We start from the raw sequence: 19,078 nt of genomic DNA on the forward strand, positions 1-19,078 counted from the left end.
GATTTTGCAGTCATGCCAATGGCAACAGGAACAGATTTTGCTGGCTCTTTCAGTCTCATTAACCAGCACCCTGTCTCAACAAGCTGCTATCCTGCACCAGCTGATATCAGAGATACTGGCTCCTCCTCCTATGGTATCAAGCTACTTTGCAACAAGCGTACAAGTCACTCTGTAATGGCACTTTTGTTACAGTGTTTTATAGGTTGTGTTTAATTAATATGCTTCTATGAATCTGAATCAATCTATGTGCTAATTCTAACTGCTAGCAGATGTAATCTTGCTAATGCCACAGGCAACAAGTTGGGCAAGCTAAGGCATAAACACAGGTGAAAGAAGTAATACTATATTCCAAAGAAAGTCCAAATTCAAAGCACGTCAGAGTCTTTATCATCCAATGGTCTATGTGAAATGAGTTCATGATCCTTGCCAAGTGGTCCATGCACAGCTGCTCACAATTCCACAATATAAAACAGCATCACTATGGCTGGCACTAAGAGGCCCACTTAATGGCAGTCTACTGACAAGCCAAAAGATAAAATTGGCTCACTGTTGCATGGTACAAGACAATTCCTTCCCTCAGGGAACTAGCTAAACACTTTTATTCCCTGTTGTATATGAAATTACATCCAGGTCTCAGATCCTGATCCAAAGCCAAAGGGAGTTTTTCCTTCACTTTCAATGGGCATGGGCACAGGCCCATAGCGCAGAACACAGCTATTAGGCTATGCTACCACTGCGCAGCTAGAAAGGCTGCCCTTTACATTTCTTTTGAGTTTCAAGTGTGGCATTTTTTGTTCAGCATCCTGAGGGGCTGAGGTGCTCACGATTCACTTCTTTTTTTCTTGCCTTTGTAGGAGGACTTTGTTCTTCCCTTGCCATGTATTGTTTAGGACCTTGCCTGTCACTTCTCTCCTAGGATCAAGTAGATGAACACACATTTGATCTCTGGAGGAATTGAATCTCACACTGAATAATTATTCACTTTTGGCTTTGGGGTCACAGCTCTCTTTTCCATTGTCATAGTTAACCACAAAGAGTAGATCCCTAAGGGCAAACTACCTGCATTTCCACTGCATTAAGACAAACAAATGAAAAATTCCTCTTTCTGAAAAGTGATGACTGATAAAGTTTACCAAACTTTTAGGCAAAAATCACTGACCAGAAATCATACCACCTCATGGTGCTTTAGTAAACTGAGGCACAATGTGACTATTACATTTACTGTAAAGTGCATACAATTCTTTATTTCCACCACAAAATTGGAATTCAAAGCAAGAAAATTCTCACCATACTTCATTTCCAGGATTTTTTTTTTTGTAACCTGGTAAAGAGTTGGGACAAATAAAACAAGAACTGACTGCAACCTTCATGCAAAATTTGAGCATGGACTGAACCTTTATTTCAATGTTTGAAACTGTTAGTATTATTCCTTGCTTCCTCAAATTCTTTCATCTTCATGTATATCCACCCTTCTTGTTTCCTGCCAGGACTGTAAGTAGAAGTAATGAAATACTGCAAGACAGGCCATTTTCATATCTGGAATATCTAGAAGTAGACTATGCTGCTCAGTAAGAAAGATTCTTTGCTCTTGATCTTTAAAGTCTCTGCTGATCAAATCTGGTTTTTCTGGTTTTTCCTGTCCCTGCAGATGGAGTTTAGAGGTGTCAGTGTCCTCCCGTTTAATATTTCTATGTTTTGGGTAAGTATTATGCCTATTTTGAACTTCCTTTTAAAGTCTAAAATGCAATTTCACTGATGAGTCTGGTTAATTCCTATCCATGCATCATAATGGACTTTTTTTTCCCCTTTAAATCTGAATCAGGCACCTTGCCATGCTCCTTTAAATACCATAGCAGCAAAAGGTGTTTATATAGTCACATAAAAATCTCACCTTATTTGAAGGGTTAGGGAGAAAAAGCTAGTGACATTTGCTAATTTCCTATTCAGACAGGAGAATAATCCTGGTTCAAACACTGTTTCACTCTTCACAGATGCTCTAGCAGGGAGGATTTGTGATCTTCACCTAGGTAGTCTGGGTTAGATGTTTTCCAATCTGAGATTGTAAAATGTTCTAATTAGGACCTTAAGAGAGGTAAGAGAGAAGCTATGCTATCACTTAAAACATCTTTACTTTAATAAAAGAAAAAGAAGTAATGAGATTTTTTTTTGCCAAAATCTGGATTCAACCAGTGACCTTTAGATCATCAGTCTAACATTAGTTACTGAGTTTTTCACCTTAGCTACATGTTTGGGAGAAAAAAAAAGAGGAGGTTCCTTGTACATGATCTATACTCAGCCCTTTCAGACAGTTTACTTCTGCTCTTTTACATGATATTCTTAAAGCTCCCTCGTAGAAATGAAAAGTAAGCTGGAAAAATAAAACAAAAAGTTGAGATGCCCAGCTGTGGGGGTTGATGTCAAGGCAGAGGCTTCTGTAGGATTACTAGTTCAGTACCTCTAGCTTGTTGGGCTGATGATAAGGCACAATTCTTTTCGAGGTTATGGCTCAAGAACTTTAGCTTGCTGGGGTGATATTAAACACAGGTGTCTTACCTAAACACATCTGGTTTGCTGGGCTGAGGTCAAAGGCTCAGATAGTTGAAAATGGCCTTAATTTGCATTTATTTGCCCTGAATCAGATAAGAAAATGAAGCCCCTACAAAGCAGTAAGGAGAAAAAAATATTACTGACAGTTGAAGAGCCACAGATCTTCAGCTGGGAGATGAAAACGGTAACGTCTACACTGCAGAAAGCAGTCTACACAGCTAGTCCAAACACCTTTTGTTGAATGATGCAGCCAGGGTCAAGGAGACAAATCCAGCACAGGTGGAAGAACAGGATTGAAGATCACATATTTCTACAGCTAGAGGGGGTGAAAATTCAACGTGTTAGCTGCCCTGTTATGAATGTATGTGTCATAACAGGCCTTCTTCAAATCTTGATGAGGGTATGAAGTAGCTTTAATTAACCTCCTAAATCTATCTCCACATATATTTACATACACAATAGCATTTACCATGTAACAATCTCTTTTTGAAGATCAAAATGAAAACATGTACTGGCATTTGTCCATACTGTAGCCTGATTTTCAAGTATATTAGTTATTTCATAGGGTTATAGGTTTGCCAATTGCTTGGATTAGAAGGTTCTTGTCCTAAATCAGGCTCCAGAAGAATTTTATAAGGACCCCCGGGTGTACAACAGGAAGTTTCTTAGTGATAACCAAATTTGTATAATTATATAAGTTTTATAAAGATAACATAAAATGATAGACAAATAACTGATATAGGAAACAAACAATCAAATGGATAATGGATAATACAATCTTAATTTTAAAGACTCATATGATATATATATTTTATGATATGCTTTGGATTAATATACTCACGCCCTTCCCTGGTTGAGACAGATGTTTGATTCCTCAACTTTTGAGTAGAGGGGTGGAATAAGCACTGCTAGAGCTAAGAGCTATAAACTAAGACTACAAATAAGACTAAGTATAAAATAAAGAAGAAATTTTAACACAAACTAAAGAAGCTTTAAGCAAGAGTAGATGACGATCGCACCAAACAGCTTGATTTTCCCCTTCTTATACCCTAAGAATATGGGTCCTCGAAAGCTTATGTCTACAAATATTAAATTTGTTAGTCTTTAAAATGCCACAGAACTCTCGTTGTCTTGTCTTGTGTTTGTTATATATATCTACTCTTTCAACATTTATCTAAGTCAAAGGTCGAATATGTGCTAACTGTGTAGCGGTCATCCAGAATGTGGTCTGTACAGTACCTTGCATTACAGTAAAATATATATATAAATTTATAATTCTATTATAATCACACAATCATACTTAAATCTGTAAGAAAAGATATATCTCTCTATATAATGCAAGCAAGCAGGTTAGTTTTATAGGCTACAATACTCTGCTCACCAGAAAGAAACAAACCCTTAGTTGAAACAAAGCTGAAGGCAAAACACACTAATTCTTTCTAAGAATCTTTATCATTAGATTATTTGGTTTGATTAGTTGGCAATGTTTAAGCAATGGTGGAGGCCATTCTTAATCTCATTTAATAATTTTGATGCTACAGTTAATTGTGGCTTAGGTTTGTGTAAAGTTATGACTGTCCTATTGACATTGCCAAGCACCACTATAAAAACCTGTTAACCATTTATTAGACACAAAGAAGAAAATTTTCACAATTTCCCTTTACTCTGGCTTATATAGTCTTTTTAAAGGGAAAAGCCGTTGCTTGACAGTTTGTTAGATAGTATAAGCCTTTTTTGAGAAAGAAGAGATTCAGTTATAGGTTTCTGGATGTTGTTAAAGCCCAATCCTGTTTCTTTTAAAAAAAGACATACATAGAAAAAGCAAAAAGAATAGGAAAAGAAAGAAAATGCAGCTTCTGTCTCTGATGTCAGCGCTGAAAATGAAATGCACAGCCACACAATGTGCTCACGACATTTAGCTGCCTTGATTCTAGCCAGACTTTTGCCAGGATCAGGCTAAGAAATTGTTTTTAGCTTGCCTTTCAGGTCACAGGCTCAATAGAAAAAGTCAATAGAAAACATCCATTAAATTTAATAGTGTAGGATCAAGTCCTAGATCAAGGCAGTAAGAATACTGACCTTAGGTGTTGCTCGGGATACAGCCCAGGAGGTGGTGATGTAATTTGACTCTCTCCCTGTCAGGTCAATACATCTTTTAGAATCATGAAAGTGATAGGATGGTAAATCTGGGGTCCCAGCAGGTGTTTGGGACAACCATCAACATGAAAGTAAAGTTTGTTCATTGACATGCAGTAGCATCTCTCTTTTCATTCCTTCAGCGATTTTTTTTTTTTTTTTTTGAAAATCAACAAATTGCTGGTGTCTCCGCTTCCATCTCTCCAAAAAACAGCATCTGAAAGGAGAGACAAATTCATCTCACGGAAATTAACGAATCAAAAACACATATTTAATGGTTCCAAGGACACTTCCTCTAATGGGAACAACATTTGTTGTGTTATAACCACTGCAACCTCACCACAAGTCTTGTTCTTCACAATTGTACAGTTTAACATATCTAATTTGTACAAAATGTTTTGACTCCCATCTATTCTTAATTTATAAACAGTTTTCACATAATATATTTACAAGTTAAGTTGTCCTCATCATCTTCTATTTACTTTGGACAGTTTAAGATTCTACCCATGGTAGGCCTTGATACAGCAAGAAATGCTCAGAGAACTCTCTCCCCCCTGCCACCATGGGCTGTGAGTAAAAGGATGCATGGTGTAGAGTTCTCCGAGCATTGGGATTTGAGTTCAGGTCAATTTCTGTGAAATTTTGCAGAGGTTATAATCAAACCTAGAAAAAATGGGATTTTTGACTACTTGATAGATGCTCAGCATTATCAACTATATATCTGTTAGTGATTAGCTAAATATTGACAAATGGAGACTAGCACTTAACCAGTCCACTGCCCCAAAAATCTGCAACTGCTAGAACTATCCTGTAACTCCTAGCAATATCAATCTTGGAAGGATTCACAATACTTCTTATGGATAATAGTATTTATGGGCCATTGAGCTCCCCAGTACTCTTTATGGACAATCTCTTAAGTCCTTTAAAATCCTGCTGAAATTCTCTAGGGCGCGTTTCTTACCACAGGAAAGAAGGATTTTTTTTAAATAAAAAATTTGAACAGCAGTAAGACAGTTTTTGAAATATCCAATTAAACTGCCTCCACCCACTCTTTTCTCTTTGCTCTATTTTTTCACATATTTTCAAATCATATCTCCTTTCTCCTGTTTCCCTCATCTTCCCCTGTGTTATCCTCTTTCCCTCTATCGTCTCATCTCAGCCTTATTAAAAAGCTACTCAGCTCTTTATCTGTAGGGAGCAAGAGTGGTTTCCAATAAAAATAGTAGTGTTAGAAGAGGAACACTGGTCCTAGGTGGATTTTAACTCTTCAGACTAGTGTTTAACAGCTTATTACAGCTGCAGAAAGTGATTTCAGCTAAAATGCTGACAATCTACTAGAACACTAGTACACAGATTATATTGTCGAACACTTACCCACTGTTATTTAATTAAAAAAATAAATCAAATCAACCTGTTCTTACAAGGTAAACCCTGGGGCAACTAGAGCAATTTAGCCACCTGCTATTGTCTAATGAAAATGATGCATAGTACAGTGAAAACTGTAGACCAGGTTATACCATCACTTACATCGCATTCAGCCTCACTGGAGTCATTGAGGTTGCACACAGTGTAAGCGAGGACAGAATCTGTCCTTTAGTGTGTGGAATGATATTGCATCCATATAACTGTAAATATAATGGAAACCTTAAAGTAGATTTCTAAAAAGGATGGCCAATAAATCAGTAGATGTGATATTCTCAATGCATAGTTCTTTTCTATACATTAGTCCAGGTTTATGCACTGCACCATGCAATAGGAATTTTTCAAAAAACAACAATAAAAATCTTCAAATAGTAATCAGAGTTTGCAGAAGTAGAATAATAAACTCTAGTAAACTCCTCTCAATTATGTCATTTCAGAATTAGAAAGAACTGTAGATATCTGGTTTCAAATATCCACAAGATAGCAAAGCAAAAATGCTGATTTTTTGTAAAGCTATCAAAAAACACCTGTCTGAGAACATGATTTTCTAAAATATGACTTGGGTACAGGAGCCTAAATCTCACCTGAAAGTCATTGGTCATGAGTGAGAAAAAACATGAGAGAAAGCGAAAGATCTATGAGTCAGTGGACTAGCATTCACCTTTATAGATTGCTTGGCCTTCTTTTAATTGTATTTCTTGGTCTCTTCTTCACTTTAATTCTTTATATAAAAGAGTTATAAAGTACAGGGAATGAGCCCTCCCCAAAATTAATTGATTTGTGGCATACCTTTTAGTTATCATGGTATTGGCACGAAATCCCACTTTCCAATACATTTTAAAGCAGTGTCACACTTTCCTACCTGCCTCGAATTCTGCACGTGATGTTCTGGTGAATTATCATTTCTCTAGCCTTCTCATCTCTATGCTTTTCGGCTCAGGAGGGGCATATGTGTCTTCCCAGGACACACGAAATGGGCATAAACAGACTAGAAAAGCAGATTTCAGCTATTTTTTTCTTTCTGCACTGCTCAGAGGTAACAGGAGCAGTTAGTTGTTCAGTCTATAGAGAGACCAATAAGGAGAGCCAATTTGGCACACTGTTAACATTCAGATTAACATAGGGTCAGACAATTAGTAAAATGAGGGCAGGAGGACACATTATGAATCGTTCAAAAGACAGAGGCATAGATGGCAGCTGGGTTACTGTAGGAAAGAGAGGAGAGATGCTCATGTCCCAAAGAATTCATGTCTTTATGAATTTTAATAAGCAGTCCTATACCATAAACTTTATAAACATTGCACAAAATCCAGTGGCAGTTTGTCAAGGCAATTGAGGAAAGGTTGGAGTGGAGTTCACAGCTGTTTAATTCTGAATTGATTCCATTGAGACAAGGGATTATAAAACAACTCTTTTGTAACTACATCCATCCTAAACTATGAAAATCTTGGCTCTCCCACATTTCAGTCAAACCTTTATAATGATTTTAGTGTAACAGCATACGTTTCAATCAATACCATTTTAATCAACACAAGCTTTTTGTAAAAAAGCACAATATTCATATGCACTATTTATAAATCTGATAAACCTTATGTATGTTGGAGAGGTCATCTTTTCCCAAGGACTTGAAGATGTGGGTGAGTTGTACAGGTGGGGAATTTTTGGAAGGGGGATGGTGGGAGCTGAGCTTTTAAGTAAATTACCTGGCTTACTGTTGATAGGTTATATTAAACTGTACTGCGGCACTTAGGGTATTACTTTTGATGTGGTCCAAGTTTGTGTCAAGGGTGTCTAGGCTATGTGGATGGACACCCCTGATCACCTTTGTCCTTATTTTCATAAAATCTAAATATGTAATAATGGGTCTGTCAGTGGGGTGGACTAAGACTTTGTGAGACCTTGGGGTTCCAAATATATATCCTGAAAGGATTTTTTAACAGGTGTATCATGCACAAATCCAGCATTTCCACTGAAAAACATATATCACATTTTTTTAAGCCCCAAGATCCCAACAAATGCTACCATTTGACTTCAGACCCAAGAATTCCATCCTAAATGGCTGGGGGGCACACTGGACCCCGCAGTCAGGTTCCCCAGATCCCACACTGCTACACCTGTCTTCGGCCATTAAAAAATTAAAGCATAAAATTCAGATACATGTTTGTTTGGAATCTAGCTTCCTAAAAATAAACTTCCAGTAAAGACTCTAAGATAAGAATATAGTGACCTGAATGATATGTTGCTAAAGGCGCAAAACTCTTTATTAGATAATAACCCTCTTTGTTCACAGAGTTGCATACTTTTCCATGCAGTTGTCTATTTTCATCTATTCTTGCAGATTTTGTAGAAGCAACTTCAGCACCAGTTACTAGGAACATGTTCCATTATTTCTCTCTTGTTTTTGTTCTGCTTTTTTGTTTTGATTCATACATTTGCATATCTTGGTGTATATATGCCCTGGGTTTAAGTGTGGGGGTTTCTTCAATCCAATGTTTTATATTCAGTATCTACACTTTCCTGTCTTCTTTCCCCATATTTTTTCTCCCAGGTTTTCTTTACTACATCCTCTCTTCCCCATGTCTCCCTCTAAGTACCTGCTTTCTTTGTCATTAATTAAAGTTCATAAAGATTTTTCCTTAATGTCTGTTTTTTCTTCATAATTTGTGAAGTATTCAGGCAGTGTTTTATTCATTTGAATGAGAGTTCATGATCTCAGACATATGAACAATTCATAAACATGCTTCCCAAAGGAAAACCATAACATGGAATTGTATGACAGGTTCTCAGTTTTGCAAGTGTCTAAGAATGACAACGTACGATGGAGACAATTGAAAAGTGAATTCTCTGCAGAGAAGAATTTTGAGCACCTAATGCAAAATTATCTTGTTTCCTATAGTTTAGTGCAAAAAGTAAAGTGAGATGTCACAAAACTATTACATTTTAAGCTGTCCAGTGTAAAGTAGATTAGATGCAGTATGAAAGTGTGATCTCTGAATGGTCTCTTCCACTCATCTCGTGCACACAATTCTTAACCATTAATTTTGTTTGGCCATCTGGAAAATAGTAACATTGTTAGGACTGACGAGTAATAAAAACAGAATACAACCCTAACCATGATTAGAGAGGGGGTATAAGAAAGAGGCATGTGTAGAGAGTGGAACAATGAGACGAGTTCATGACTTCACACAATAATAGTATTTTATTTGTTGTGTGCTATTATGAGAACACAATAGAGAACACTCAGATCATGTTATCGGAGGACTGGATAAGGAGGTTCTTGCATGTGTAATATATACTATGGGCAGGATTCTGCGGTCTACTAAGTTCACTTTTAGCGCTAGTTGAAATTTGTCAGAACACATGACAGATAGCTGGGTTTTAGATAAAATGAGAATTTTCACGGAAAGTGTCTGCTTGTTTCTAAAATTCTTCACTGTGTAAGTCTGAAAAAAAAACGTGTTATTCCTTTTCAACAATATTTAGCTTAATTTTTTTTTGGAGAGGGGCGGTTGGTTTTTTGATGAAAAGTCAAAATTGTCTGCTGAAAATGCCAGTGAAATGAAAAAGTTGTCATCTGAGATAACTCTGGCACAAATAGTACTGGTGACATGGCAGCTTGAGATAATGAAAATGCAAATCATCCAGCAAAAGACAGCAGTAGAAGTGTAGTGCGAGAAAAGAAAAATCCCCTGGAGAACAGGGAAGCATTACAACAATACTTCTTAAGACTGCTGACTTTCCTGGGCAGGTATGTCAAGGAAAGGAGATCATTGTCTACATGACAAGCAAGATTCACACCATCATTTGCTATGCAATAAATTGTCATGTGGACAAACCCTAAGAAAAAAGTCATGGTGAGTTTTTCTTTTTGAGATAATGAATCACAGAAATTGCCCAAGCAAGTATAAATGATTCCTGTTTTCTGGGTTCTGATTAGAAAGAACACTCATAAACAGACTTGATTAGCTAATCTTGAGATCTGCATACAGTTGTTAAAGATTACTGTGATGTTTTCAGGAAATGCACCCTAGCCTTAAATTTCAGCAATCTAGAATAGTGCTCAATAGCCCAGTTGGACAGATAAACTGCCTAGGTCAATTCAAAGTCCACACTAGATGGCATGGGAGACATACACTGTTGTTTTAATACTGGCAACCAGGCAGGAGAGAGCTGGGAGAAGTTCCAGGCGGAAGCTCTGCACAGAAAGAAAGTAGGCAGGATTTAGAGATAATTTTGTTTTCCTTACATAAAAAGTTCTGTGGTTAGAAGAGAGGTTCCCTTGGTGATTCTTTACCACTGTCACATGCCACCCAGGATAAATATCTACTTGGGTGCAATGACTCCTGGTGGCACAGAGAGGTGCAATTCCTATCACCCTATGCTAATGTAGAATGAATCAAGTCTACTTGGTGGTGTTATATCTATTAATCTAAGTAGCAATTTTTCCCTGTCTAGAAGTGTTAGTAGAGCAAAATTTTGCCATGAAAAAAGGTCATGTGCTTTCTTCCTAATTAGCTACTTCACAGGAGCAGTAGTTACAGATACCATTATTCAATAAACCTGATGTCTCTAAATGAAATTATACTATAGAACAAAAGCATTTTATGAAATACAATCACTTGAATGTTATCAATAATAAGTTTTTCACCTTCATTAAGCACTTAATGCTATCACATACATAGGTGTATGTGGCTTCCCACTCCTCTCTCCTTTCAATAACAATGTTACATTTCTTAGTATATGAAGCAGCAAGGGAAAGGAGGGAATAAGTCACCATCTTTTCATCCAGTTAAGTTAATGAGTGGGGGCACTTCATTTATCTTAATTAATGCTCATCTCAATCAAGATGCTGACTTTTGAAAGTAATACCAAGGTTCTCAAACTTCCAGTTATGAATAATTTCTTGTTTTGTTAAGGAAAACATATCCTTTTTATGTGAAAGGATATGTGATTGGTTACTGTGTCTCACCCCTGACACACACAGCTTAGAACTCAGATGAGACTATACAGGAAATGTGATTCAAAAGGGTAATAAAGAAAAGAGTATATGTACTATTTAAAAATAAAATCCAAATAGTGAATCTGTTGCTCTTCAAAGATGCCAAATGGACTGACTTGGAGGCTGATGACCTCCATCTATAGTAAAGGCAAAGTATAGGCAGACGATGCTAACTGTAATGATCATGGCTTGAATGGTCATGCCTAATGGTTAGAGAGGTCAGAGTTGGAGACAGCATCAGGAACCAAGTCAGGGGTCAGAGCCAGAGATAAAGTTAGGGTAAGGCATAGGAACAGGAAAGCAGGAACTAGGAACAGATGGGAGTCTGGGATAAAAAGACAGGAACCAGGAGCAGGTAGAGAAGCAGGAACCATAAGTCAGCAAAGCAGGAGTGGTCCTTAGTTGCAGCCAGCCAAGGATTCCTCCAGCTGCTCAGATAACTTCCTGTGCTTCTTCCTGGTTTAAATGGTGCTCCTCAGCCAATCAGGGGTGCTGGATATTTCCCCCCAATTAGGAGCTTCAGGGGCATGGCCCTTTGTGAGCCAACACTTTGCTGGTTCCCTTTTCTGATTACTTAGGTGAGCTGCTGGATGCCAGTCATGGCCTGGAGACCCAGAGGGCCAGATTCGAAGTCCACGATCCCTCACACTAACCTCTCCATGCTGCCACCAAGATTGGAACAGAAGGGATCACATTTTAAGGTTCAGGATTATGGCATTGCTTTAGCAATGTATTGAAATGTGCTTAATTCCCAGCATCTGAGTAGTCTCTTTGAACTAAAAATTGTAAAAAAATGTTTTACAGACTATATTCTATCTGAAGTCACTGGGACTGCTTACATACTTAAATTAAGCACATGCATAAGCGAGGCATTAGTTGCCATGCCCATTCAGTCTACAACCCTTCTATGGAGCGGTTGTCAGTTAGGGTTGACTGAGTTATTATTTTTATGCATAGGAACTGTCTTGAGCTATCCAAAGGATGACAATTCTGTTTCATGAAAACTGTGGTTTTGAGATTTGTTTTTGTTTCTCGATGGAATGGAAATCAAACCTTTCAAATGTTGTTGTGAAACAGAATTGTGTCAAAGCATCTGTTTCGGATTGAAAATCTGAGCTTTTTTATTTGTTTTTAGATTAGAAGTACTTGGTTCAGTCCCCAGAGATAACAATACCTCAGACCATGTTACACATGAAAAAACGGAGTTTTTGTCTTTCATAAAATCACAAGCAATGGGGACTTGACCTTGCAATAAAAGAGGTTAATAGCATGAAACACAGTCAAGATCACTAAGGACCCAAATTGGGTGTTCACAATATTCTGTGTTAGGGGCTACCAGTGAGCTGGAGACCAAATATCCTCAATCATGACATACACCAAAAGGATGAATATTTATCCTTTTGCCATTTCCTGCATTCTCTCTCTCTCTCTCTCCTCCCTCCCCCGTAACCGCCATAGGGAACAAGAAACCTAAATTGTTGCAGCAGGCTCCTCCTCTGTGCCATCAGATTCCTATAGTGTAGTAACATTTCCACCATCTAAATCCCCTCAAAAGATGTGTCAGTGAAAGGACATAGATGTGGCATCTGATCCCAAATGCAGACCTCCAGAATAGACTGCAATGGTAATATTTTCCAATTGTATACTAAACTTACTACCCAGAGGAGACTCTCCTTTTGCCATTATATTGGCATCAACCTTCCCAGCAATATATCACTCCACGAAGCTGTAATTGAACAATCCACTGTACAATAGATACTGGGAAAAGTTTCCACAAAACTCATTTTCCTTTACATATTCCTTTACATATTTACTTCCTAAACATGTCACGGAGCTAGAACATGAATGCAGGCTCCTCCCAGAGCAGTGCATGAGACTAATCATGCTAGTGCACAAGACAGGATGTGAAAGTGACCATAACAGTCAATGAAATTAACTATGCAAAGTACTATCAAATAATCTGAAAAAAAAATTAAAATAGTTCATCTATTTTTCAATCTATTTTCTTTCACGTATAGTAATCTTAGGTGTTACCTACTATTTGTAAAAGTATAACATTTTTAGACGGGGATGTGGTTTACAAGTTGATGCTAACCTTTTAAAGACAAAATAAAGTTCACTGAACTGTTATTTCACATTACATGGAAAATGGCCAGCTTTTATAAAGATAATAATGAAAACAAGGAATGAGCAGCTGAAGTCTTCTCTACAGCTTGGTTACTAGAGCATTGTCTTTTTTAAGTAGCAGCCCTTAATACAATATATATTTTCCATGACCTTGCCTGTCAGATTCCACCTCTTTGTCCAGAATCACAGTGGAAAGCAGTATGAAAAAGCAGTGACCCATGCAACAATGCACACAAATTCAAGGAAAAAATACAGGAGGCGACATCAACATTTACCCCAAATAATTTGAGTGAAAGGACAAAAAATGTCAGGAACACAGCTTGAAGAAAAGTAAACATTTCACAAAGAAAATTGATGTTTTCCATTATAAACTTTTTATATGCATTATAAATGAGTGCTTAAAATTCAAAGCAGTTTAGATTGTACTTCAACTGATGTACTTGTCAGCTGTATTTCTGGGGTATGCAATTTACTTGACAGGAACAGTTTAAATGTTTTTAAATAAACCATTGTACTAAAAAACAGATGCAGCCAGTAATACAGCTTTAAGTTTTATTATGCTTTTAAATGCAACCAATTTGTTAGGGTGAAATCTTTAGAAATGACCCCTAAAACCTGTCAGTGGAAGGTGCCATTTGGATTGACTCATTGAACCATTCAAAGCTTTTAAATTATTCATATGCAAACACTTTTGTACTATACTATCTACATTACTGAAGATTGTGCTGGTATTATAGCTAAGGCTCTTATAACTAATATAACCCACAACTGACCACTGCTAAAGAACAGGTTCAGTGAACAATTTCACTAGATAATATTTTGACTCAAAATGAACAGGATTATTTTTCCAAAGATTTTCTTCTTTTTTCTGTGTAAGATTGTTCCTACTTTTTCCTTGGAGTAAATTTTACCCCGTTTCTGAAGAAGGAATGTATCTAACTACAATAGTCCTGACGCATGGATGTGTGTATATAAGGCACAGTTGGCAAGTTTTTAGGGATGACTACTGCATGGTCTTGAGGGTTACATGAACCTGGATTAGAATAGCAGTTCACCTCCTCCAGACGTTAAGGAGAAATATTCAGATACAGAAGTTCGTGCATCCTCTACTTTTTAAAAAATTAGTCTGAAGTATGTCACAGCTCCCCCTGGAGTATTGTCTAATATTTGTCTGTACTGTGTCCCAGATATTCAGATGAATTTTAAATCTTGCTAAAATGAAGACTAATGCTCTGATATTGCCATAAGCCAGGCATTGTGCTAGATCCTATAAATGAGATCACTATGTCTCCATCAATATAGAGTATTATACATATAATTACTGAATTACTTCATAAAATTGTTCGTATTGATGATAAGACATGGTATTTGTACAGCACAGTATTTGACAAAGTGAAGTGGTAGAGACCTTGACTTCTATTTGTCTGTAATACTGCATATTGTTAGTGCTATATTAATTTTTAATATTAAGGCACTTAACTTGATTTCTCTACTATCCCAATAAAGAATCCTTGCATTAGCTTTGAATCAAAAGGCTTGCTTAACTATCAAAAACCTGCTTAACTACGTTCTATAGGTACTTTGTGATACATGAACAGCTATTTCATCTACCAACCTCCCATTTAAACACGGTCCTCTATTTCACACTGAGATATGGAAACAAGGTCCTTTAGTCAAATAGGAATTTCTGGATTAAATATTTTAAATAAATTACATTGTATGCATAATGAACCAGCAGGAGCCAAATAAAAGGAGAGACATTCATTCACTAAAGTGAAATATATTTTTGTTATTATTTGCTATCTTAATAGCGGTATGTTAGACTAATGTTGTAAATCTCTTGGTTAAGCTTTGTAACTTTGAACACCTGCTGGGATATATTCAGATATAAAGAGACAATAGTTAAGTGAATCCAAACAAGTGTTGATTATTTATGGCTTGGATTTCAGTAAAATATGCATTTTTTTTGTTTGTTTGTTACCTGACCCAGGATGATTTCCTAGCCACTTTTACTTTTCATTACAACTACAATGTGCTTTATTCCTTAGTAACAGACAATAATGGTTGCGAAGATTTAGTTAGTGTTACAAGTCATGCTCAGTACAGGCCTCTCATTTGCTTCTAAATGAGATTCAAGAAGTTTGTTTTTTTGTTTATAAATACCTGTAAGGTTTGCACCCTATCAATTTTAGGGATCCTATGTGAGTTGGTCTTCAGGTTCCAGTGCAATTTCACAGTATTTATTAAAGCTTTTGCTTGAGTGGGGTGGCATTTATAAAGGGGGGATCTTTCCTCTAACTAGAATGGTGATGCTCACTGCTCTACTTCTCAATAGCTTTGTTGTTGAAATTAATGTTTTGAATGGAGGATGGCTTATTGTTTACTGACATGTTGTGACTTCATTTTTATATAACAAAGTGTTTAATGTCGATACATCCAGAGGCTTGGGTGACAGGTAAAGGCATTTATAAATATAAATAAAATATTCACAGAAGACAAGCTTTTGGGTGGTCTGCATGAATTGTCAAGGTTACCTCTTCTGATTAAGGGATAAACAATCACTCAATCTTATTGATAAATGAAATTTTGGATATAGGAACCTTAACATATCATTTACAGACACCCAGTCTTGAAAGTATCTGCAAGCTTTAATAGAATTAAACTAAATACAATTTACATGAAATAGGCAATACCATGATTAAATACCAAAGCAGGAACAAAGTCTTAAAAAAAACCCAAAACCCACAACCACACACAAAGCCACAGAACACACACAAGCAACAGGAAAGGCAAAAACTACACAAACAGATCTTAAAGTCTTGACACTAACTTTACAGAATCAAGACATATGCCTATGTTGGATAAAAAATTCCAGGGCTAGACTTTCAGTGGAGAAGATGCTGTCCTGTGTCTTCCTGGGACACCTACATGGTATGTGAATTCACAAATCCAAATTAAAGGTCTGATCCTGCATAGATTTATACACGTAACATGACATCTGTTACTATATATATTCATTACATAAGTCATTAAATGAATCAGAAACCGGTGCTATTGGTCTGCAGTATAGAAGTCAGAGTGACAAAACACTGTTTTTCTCTTATATAATAAAATGATAGATAAAAATAGTTAAAAATGTAACTTTCAAATTTAAGCCTGTCTTGAAGTTTCATAATTACTTTAGTTTCAGGATAGTGCTGAACTTCAAACATCTGGAACAACTTCAAACATTTAGAAATTCTAGTTCCAATTGCTAATGCATTAACCCTTCAACCTAGGAGCTGCAGAGATCCTCTAGTAACAAGTGGTCAACAGCAGTCTACTCTGGCAGATTCCGAAATATCTCATTTAAAACTCCGATCTAAATTTTATCCTTGCCTTGGGAACTGTGCAAGGCAGAAAATGAAAGCACAAAGCCAAAGTGTAAAAGTCTTGCGTGCAGTGTTGCATGCAACGTGGATGGGAAGACAGTCTTGCCTTGGTGCACAAGAATGAGGTGACAGTAATATGCACCAAACAAAACAGGGCATTCATGTACCATGGCCAAAGATGGTAATCAGGCAGTAATTTCCTCTGCAGCAAACACAGCTTTCAACAATTACCATGCCTGACCCATTAATGCAGAAGAAAAATTTTCATTGGCTTCCCTGGGTTTTGGATTAGGCCCTCAATGAATACACTCAGAAATCCTACCACCATCAGTTCACTGGAATCATCTGGCTCCTCCTCTGTGTAAATTAGGGCTAGTTACTAAATACCAACAATGCACTTGACAAATATCTTTTCTCATTAGTCAATAAATAGTTTACAAATATCTGTTTTTGTTATTCAGCTAGCTCCACTGATCTGATGTTGCTGATCTGCTGTTTTAACCACGGTTTACCTTTTATCTAAGAAAGTCAAGAAAATATACAGTTTTTTGCAACTTTTTGAACTAGAGTTTCCAAAGCGCCATAGTGTCCAATGAGAAATTGTAAATGTTCAGACATCTCTAGTCATCCCTTTCCTCCACTAATATCAAACTTCATCTTCAGTCTTTGAAGGACAGTCATGTTCCAAGTATAGAAGTTGAAACTTCTACTAACTACTTCTACTAACTTCTTCTAACTACTGCAGGCTAACTACGGCCATGGACAACACTGTGTCTTCAGTTTTTAGGCAGAACTCCCCATTTGGGTGGGGGGCGGGTGAGAAACCAAAACAATGGCACAATATGGCTCTATATAGTCAATCAGAAAAGAACATACATCTTAAGATGGGAACAGATAGAGGGGTTTTATATTATATTTTATTCTTACTATCTTTCAAGAAAAGCCATTCTTCTTTTATAGGAGGGAAAGTTCACAGCAGAAATGGATGTTTCTGAATTAGCACTGTACATAATAAAGAGAGTTTTTTCAATATCTCAATTAGATTTCTAGCCATTCAGTCCTCTCCCTAAGAGTTATATAGTACTAAATAGGCCTATAAATAGAGAACCATTTAGAAAGATATAAGATACTGCAGATAATGCAAGATATATTTAATAAGTTGTATCCACTTTATTTGTAAGAATTAGAGTTCTACAACCAGAAGAATTCCTTCTTAATGTCTGTCTATAACATGTTTTTGTTATACAGAGGGAGAATCTCTGTTAAAATGTGCTAACAAAATGTATACGTTGTGGACAGTAAACTCAGACCCCTCTGGTTCTTAGATAGTATGGGAAGTTACTGATTGCCTTCTTTTCATAGTTACTATGTGAAATTCTGTTCAGTGATGTCCCCTGTGCTTGGTTACATGGTTTCACAAAGTGTGATTCTATGTGCAGGAATGGTCAGAAATTTGATGGAAAATTGGGATTTCAACTAAATTAAAGTTTTCATTGGGAGATGCAGTCTAAACCAATAAGGCCAGCCAATACAGAAGAGAATGGAAATGTGAGGCAGCCAAATTATGAGGCACTACAATGGCATCCATGAGGCACTACTTTTGGCATTTCAGAGTCAAAATATTGAATTTTGCAACCAAAATATGTCAGTTGAATTTTTTGCAAAAACCTCAACGCTTCCCATGGAAAAATAACCATTTTTCCAATCAACTCTATTAATATTACCTGATAATGATATATATACACCACCTATAATCCCAGCAGACCTCAAAGCATTTAAAAAACCAGACATACCAGGAATCTCTTCAGGAATCAGTGACATCAGTGAGGCTACTTACTGAAGTTAGGCATGTGCTTAAGTACCTTGCTGAATCATGGCCCAGGTCTAACCCTGATACGATTTTGCAATAAGAAAAGATCTCAGCTTAAAGAGGATTTTCAAAGGTATTTCAAAGGGGTTTTTCTTCTCCAATAAAAGTTCTGTAGTTTTCCCATATGCTGGGGTAGATATTATCTAACTGGATATTAATTTCTTTCTTTCTGCTTTGGAGTATTAACTTTAGGGATAGATGTCTCATAGAATGGAATGGAATAATTTTATCTGGCAAATATAAGAAACTACTGTAGTTCATAAAATATGTGGTCCATTAACAGTGTGTGATAAATCAATATTTTATGCATTTGTAGGCATTTTTAACACATTCCCTTTGGGGGAATGTATTGGTGCTTAACATAGCAGTTGGACAGGAACAGGATAGTGCTTTTACAAAGTGTTCCAACCACCATAAGATAACAGTTTTGGTTTTTTTAAATCTTTGTAATATGTTTTTATTTTCTGCATGTCTCTTCCATTCTCTTACAGAGACCAATTTCAATCAAGGAGAGAGAGTTAAACACATGGATGAAAGGGATGCTGTCTTGCAGTTCATCAAACCAATCAAGTAGTACTGTAAGAACATGTACCTATGACTGATAAT

General features: G+C 36.7%; 1 long non-coding RNA gene across 1 annotated transcript in view; it reads right to left on the minus strand.

The window, feature by feature from the left end:
• Positions 1–1,180: 1,180 nt before the first annotated feature.
• LOC137155590 (uncharacterized) overlaps positions 1,181–19,078 on the minus strand; it is a 33,559-nt gene continuing 15,661 nt past the window's right edge. Inside the window, exons 2-3 of the long non-coding RNA XR_010920559.1 lie at positions 4,627–4,900; positions 1,181–2,863 (exon numbers count right to left, since the gene is read on the minus strand). This is a non-coding gene — a long non-coding RNA (uncharacterized lncRNA). The remainder of the gene's footprint in view (positions 2,864–4,626; positions 4,901–19,078) is intronic.

This window comes from Emydura macquarii, unplaced genomic scaffold (genome assembly GCF_026122565.2).
Source record: "Emydura macquarii macquarii isolate MOO-44397 ecotype Brisbane River unplaced genomic scaffold, CSIRO-AGI_Emac_v2 contig_1363, whole genome shotgun sequence".
NCBI lineage: Eukaryota > Metazoa > Chordata > Testudines > Chelidae > Emydura > Emydura macquarii.